Consider the following 5,643-nt stretch of genomic DNA (forward strand, 5'->3'; position numbering starts at 1 on the left):
AAGAGATCACTAAAGAGTCCTAGATGGTTATAATTAAGAAGATACCACTATGGCATTTTGCCCTTCACGGATCTTCATTTCTTTCTCTTAAGGTAGTCAGTATAAAAGAACCAAAATGGTAAAGTATAGTTTATTATTATTTTTTTAATTCCTTTATGAAGAGGGAACCTTTTCAGAACTCGGTCTGAATGGAAAAATTCCTGCTCTTATTCTAGGAACAGAGTCATGCATGGAAAAACCCCAATAGAAAGGTCACTCTTAACTGAAAGCGAAAGCATAGAAGCAAGTTCAGAGTGCAAAGCAGAGAGTGGGGACACCAGCCAGTATGCTCCAAGCTGCAGGGACATCTGATAACTCTCCAAGATGCAGAGACGTCTGATCTTTAAGAAAGTTATGAAGCCGTGTGGCATTTCTCATGACAGAAACTATTTGATAATCTGTGGAGAAAATAAGTAAGCACCATGCGATCACTTGGAAGAAGAAAGCATCCACTGAGGCAAGGAGGTCTTCGGTCCTTTTATGGGAAAACTTTATGGGAGAACTTCTATTGTTAAAGGAAGCGTTTTGCAAGAAGCTTCCTTCTCTGTGGAACTTAGTGGTGGGAGCTGAGCATTGTTGTTAACAACAATTAAAATATTTTCTCAGCCATTTGCCATTTTATATTCTGGGGGATGTGGAAGCCCTGGGGAGATGATTTGTGCCTACTTGAAAGACAATTTGTCATCTTAGAAGGTGTTTTGGTGACAAGAGGTACTTTTGGGGGGTTCTTTTGTGACATGGATAGATTATGGAAGATTTTTAGTTGGAGTAATTTTGATTCACAATGTTCAGCTGGCATTTATGCCCTCAGTGTCCTTGTGGCCAGAAGTCGGGATTCCGACTTAAATTGGCAGGGCTCTGACGACATGGTACTCTTGCACAGGGCGGAGTTTATTTGGAGAACTGGCTGTCATGGTTAGAGCGTCTGAGAGATCCCACGGTAAACTGGGAAGGTGGATCTGCCGTCAGTCTAAGTTTGAAGACTTCAGGACCAAGAAACCTCTCAGTCTGAGGCTGAAGGCTCAGAAACCCAAATGGTTGTGAGTGCAGGTCTCAGAGTCCAAAGTCTGGAGACCCTGCAGGGTTGATGCCCCAGACCAAAAGGATACTCTGGTTTCTTGAGAAATAAATAATAGTAAGTGAATTTGCTTTTCTTTGTTCCTGTTTTCTATCCGCAGCTCAGCGGATTGGATCGTGCCCAGCTACAGAGGGCGACAGTGGAGCTTCTGTGGTATCCTGATTTCATGGCGCCGTTGTTCTAGGAACGTCTTCCCAGGCACACGTAGAAGTAATGCTTTAATTACCGAGTTCCCATTAATCCGGCCAAGTTTACATGAGAACTAACCACTGTCTCTGGTTAAAGTATTTAACGTGGCTTCTAATTTCCTGTAGAAGTCGTGAGGGACCACAGCCTCACGATTTTCTGCCTGTTTATGCTTTTTGAATGAAGAAACTATTTCTGGTTTCTAGAGTTCAAAAAACTTGGGAAGATAGATTATTTTTAAAAAATATTTTTATTTGAAATTATGCATATGCATATGTGTCTACGTGTGTGGGTGGCTATGTGAGTGCAGGAATCCATCTAAGTTATAGGTGTCCGATCCCCCAGAAGCTGGGGTTATGCAGGTGACTTCAAGCCACCCTATGGGGGTGCTGGGATTGAAATCGAAGTCCATTTACCTATGTAGGGTTACCTTTCAAAAGGCAACCCAATTTAATGTCATTAATTTTTAAAAAGACTTATTTTATTTCTATTTGTGTTTTGCCTGCATGTTTATTTGTGTGCTATAGGCATGCAGAACCTGCAGAGGCCAGAAGAGGAGCTTAGATGCCTTAGAACTGGAATTACAGATAGTTGTTAGCTATCATGTGGGTGCTGGAAACAGATCCAGGTTCCTCTGGAAGAGGAGCCAGTGCTTTTAACCGCTGAGCCATCTCTCCAACCCCTCGATGTCATTTTGCAAAGTTAATTCTGAAGGCAGTACAATTTTTAATAAAATAAAATATACTCAATGAAATCACATTGTAAGATGATTCATGGTGAAATTTGTTAGTATATTGAAGGACCAATAAATTTAGGATAAAATGTGAGTACAACTATAAAACATTTAATGGCTAATAAAGGAAGCTTGTTTTGTTATGCACCAGGGATTTCCTTTTTAATTGTGCGGTTATTAGTAACAGTGAGAAAAAAGTGAAATACGCTAGCAAGAGTCATCAGTAGTCAGCAGTCAACATTCATGTGGACGTGACATTGCGATGAGAGAACTAGCCACATTCTCTGCCATGGTGTCACATAGCTGACACAGGCCTGGCAGGATGAGGGCTTGCATTTGAGGACATCATTGAGGCTTTTTTTCTAAAGCAACGCTGTTGGGGAAGTTTCTCCTACATATAGCCTCAGATTCCACAAGTGATTCCAAGGAGGTAGCCCTTCTAGAACACTTGTCTTCCTGAGACTGTTGGCTTTGAGAGTTTCTCTATGAGGAGTCTCTCTAGTTCTAACTGTCGACACATAATGAGAGCCTGATTTGTTGCAGGCTAGTAAGAGAGAGATCCAAATTTCTTCCTGGAGGGAAAAGCAGAATGTGCTAAAGGAATGTGGTCCAACTGAGAAACCTAAGTAGTTTACAGCTTCTTCACCTTGACCCCCAGGAGTTCCTATGAGAGAAAGGGGGGAGGAGTTGAAGCAGGCAAGAATGTGCATGAGATGCTGATGTTAGGGTCTTTTATGTTAATGTTGCTATCAGAGAGAAACACTTGCATAGGGGATCTTAATATTTCTTATTAACTAAATTAACTATGACCCTACAAAGTGTCATTTGTCACAGAGGAAGAAGACTTTCCAAGGAAGGAAGGAAGGAAGGAAGGAAGGTAGGAAAGAAGAAAGGAAATATATTATTGATTCAGAACCTATGAATGAAGTTGGGGAACCATTGTTAATCAGATTTCAGGTCTGTTCTCCAGCCATGCCTGTCCATAGCTGAACCAATGAACTAGACTGCAGACATGGCCCCATTCTCCGGATATGAACTGACCTTTGGATTGGGCCATACCCACAGTTTCCAGAAGCATTGTTAACCTTTGTTAACCTTCTGTGTGATGGACTCCTTCCTAGACTACTGAGAAACCAAAACACATCCCATCTGTTTCTTACAAGACAGCTCAGTGTTTGCTAACACACATCATAACTCATGACTAATAAATGATGCAGTTTTCAAACCTCTGGAAGTTTAAAGCTATAAACACAGTCACTATTTTGTAAAACCTTGGAGCATATCTTTGAGACAGTTTAAACTTATGTTTTCCTGTATTATAGTCCTACTTAACCTTCATTAAATATAGTGTGTGTGTGTGTGTGTGTGTGTGTGTGTGTGTGTGTGTTGAAATCATGATCTTATGAAGGAATACATTGTCATTTTTCTCTGGGTCAGATCAGAGAGCAATCTTTTTATAGATGCTAGGTCTAGAAGTCTTCTCATCCAAAGTAGCTAATAGTCTGTTCCTCCCACAATTATTCAAGGTGAACTATTAGTGTTTATTCATTTTTACTTTTGTTTTTATCTTTGTGTATGTGTGTGTGTGTGTGTTCAGGTGTGTGGTGTGTGTGTGCAGGCATCACAGCATGGCTGTGGAGTTCAGAGCACTATCTTGGTGTTATTCTTTCCTTATATATTGTTTGAGTTAGGGTCTCTTGTTGATCACCAATGTGCACAACAGGATGGCTGGCCTATGCACTCAGGGACTTCTCTACTCTCTGCTTTTCATCTCACTGTAGGAATGCTGGGATTATAAAAACATGCTAGCTAACATGTCAGGGACTTGGGGGACTGAACTCCAGTCTTAACACTTGTGAGGTAAATGCTTTATTTTCTGAGCCCTTCCCTAACCCAAACTATTGATTAGCACTGTGTAAGTAAAAGAACTGGGGTAGCGTGTGCATTCTCTCTGCACACAATTTTATAATAGGGGAGGGGTTGGGCAAATATACAAAAGCTTGATACACTGTCGAAATATGGCATTGAAGGAAAAGATCTGAAAGGTAAAGCCTGGAAAAACTAGAGGTGGCTTTGCAGATGCAATTGGTTTTCAAGTTTGGAAGAATGTGGCATGGTAGGCATGTACTAATGGGGACTGCCGTTCAGTGGACAAGCCATGACAATAGATTCGCCACTTTCTGATGACATAATAGCTCAAACCAGAAATAGGAAAAAAAGTGAATAAATTGTACAACTTCCTTGTGTTACTTGGAACTTTTCCAGAATTTCCATTCTAATATCAACTATGTAATTAGAACAGAATAAATAAGAAAACTGAAGAGTTTGAAATAAGGGGATTGTAAACTGTTTGGTGATGTTTTATTGACCAGAATAATCTAATAAGAGATTCTTTTTTGTACTATTTCTCTAAGAGATACAGACTGCAAATATTGTACTCATTTTTATACAGTCTAATAATCTCTGGTATGTATTGGATTCTTTTGAAAAAAATCTGACTGGGCATATGGAAAAATCAGTGTTTTCTTGAACATGCTAGAAGCACAGGCACTCATATTGAATTTGTCCTCTGAGCACAAGGTAGATCTCATTGACAGTTTTTAAGTTCCTGGAGAGACACAGTTTCATGGAAGATCTGTAGTGATATGTTAGGGTAGGGTATCTACAACCCATTCAATGAATATTCGTTGAAACCATCATGTGATATAAGATGTGTTGAGTCTAAGGTAAAATTCCCTATGAAATTATCAGATATTCTTCACTTTTTTAGGCACAGTCATTGAAAATGGTAATATTTAAGAATAATTATGAAGACAGTAAAAACATGATTATGGACTATAACTTATACAAAAGGCTCAAAGCCTAGACTTTTGATTTATATTTGGTTTATGTGTTTATGGTTATGATAGTACCCAAGGTCAGAAACTAATGAATTTATCTGTGAACACAGAGCATTTATTATAAATTTCTATTATTGGCTTATTTCTTTTGCTACACCTTATTGATTCATTCCCTTCTTCTTATTTTTCTTACCTACAATGTTACCTGTCATCTGATTTACTGAAACACCTCAACACAGTGATGTTGTGCTGATCCGAGAAGTTGGAATAATCTCTCCAAGGTGCTGACCCACAGGAACAGGATAGGAATCATATAAGCAATTGAAACTTTTCTAGAACCGTCTTCAACGTGTATAAGGAAAACAGTGTAACTAATTGAAATAGTACATTTTGTTTAAGATATCAGATTCCAAAAAGTATTATTTCAACAGATAATCAATAAAATGTATTTATTTTATATCCCACACAAGCACCAAATCTTTTGTGTGTGTGTGTGTGTGTGTGTGTCTGTGTGTGTGTCTGTGTGTGTGTTTCACTTACAGTAGACTTCAGTTTGGAAAAGGCACATTAGGTCCCCGAAGCCACAGGTGACTAGTCACTTCCCCACTGGACAGAGACAACCCAGAACATTTCTTCTATGTTCCCCATTCCTGTTGAAAAAACTAACACAGAGTCAAGCAGCAAGACTGTTCATCAAATGGCTGGCCATCATCTTAACATTTCCCCCTGGGGGCTTGCTTCTAGGAGAGGGAATGCTTGTTATAGCA

The 5,643-nt window shown here is 39.4% G+C and overlaps 1 long non-coding RNA gene across 1 annotated transcript; it reads left to right on the plus strand.

The window, feature by feature from the left end:
• The first annotated feature begins 230 nt into the window (after positions 1 to 230).
• Positions 231 to 5,340, plus strand: LOC134481068 (uncharacterized). The gene is made up of 2 exons (XR_010056278.1): positions 231 to 1,327; positions 5,116 to 5,340. It is a non-coding gene; the product is annotated as an uncharacterized LOC134481068 (long non-coding RNA).
• Positions 5,341 to 5,643: the final 303 nt, after the last annotated feature.

Source organism: Rattus norvegicus, chromosome 11 (assembly GCF_036323735.1).
Source record: "Rattus norvegicus strain BN/NHsdMcwi chromosome 11, GRCr8, whole genome shotgun sequence".
Classification (NCBI taxonomy): domain Eukaryota; kingdom Metazoa; phylum Chordata; class Mammalia; order Rodentia; family Muridae; genus Rattus; species Rattus norvegicus.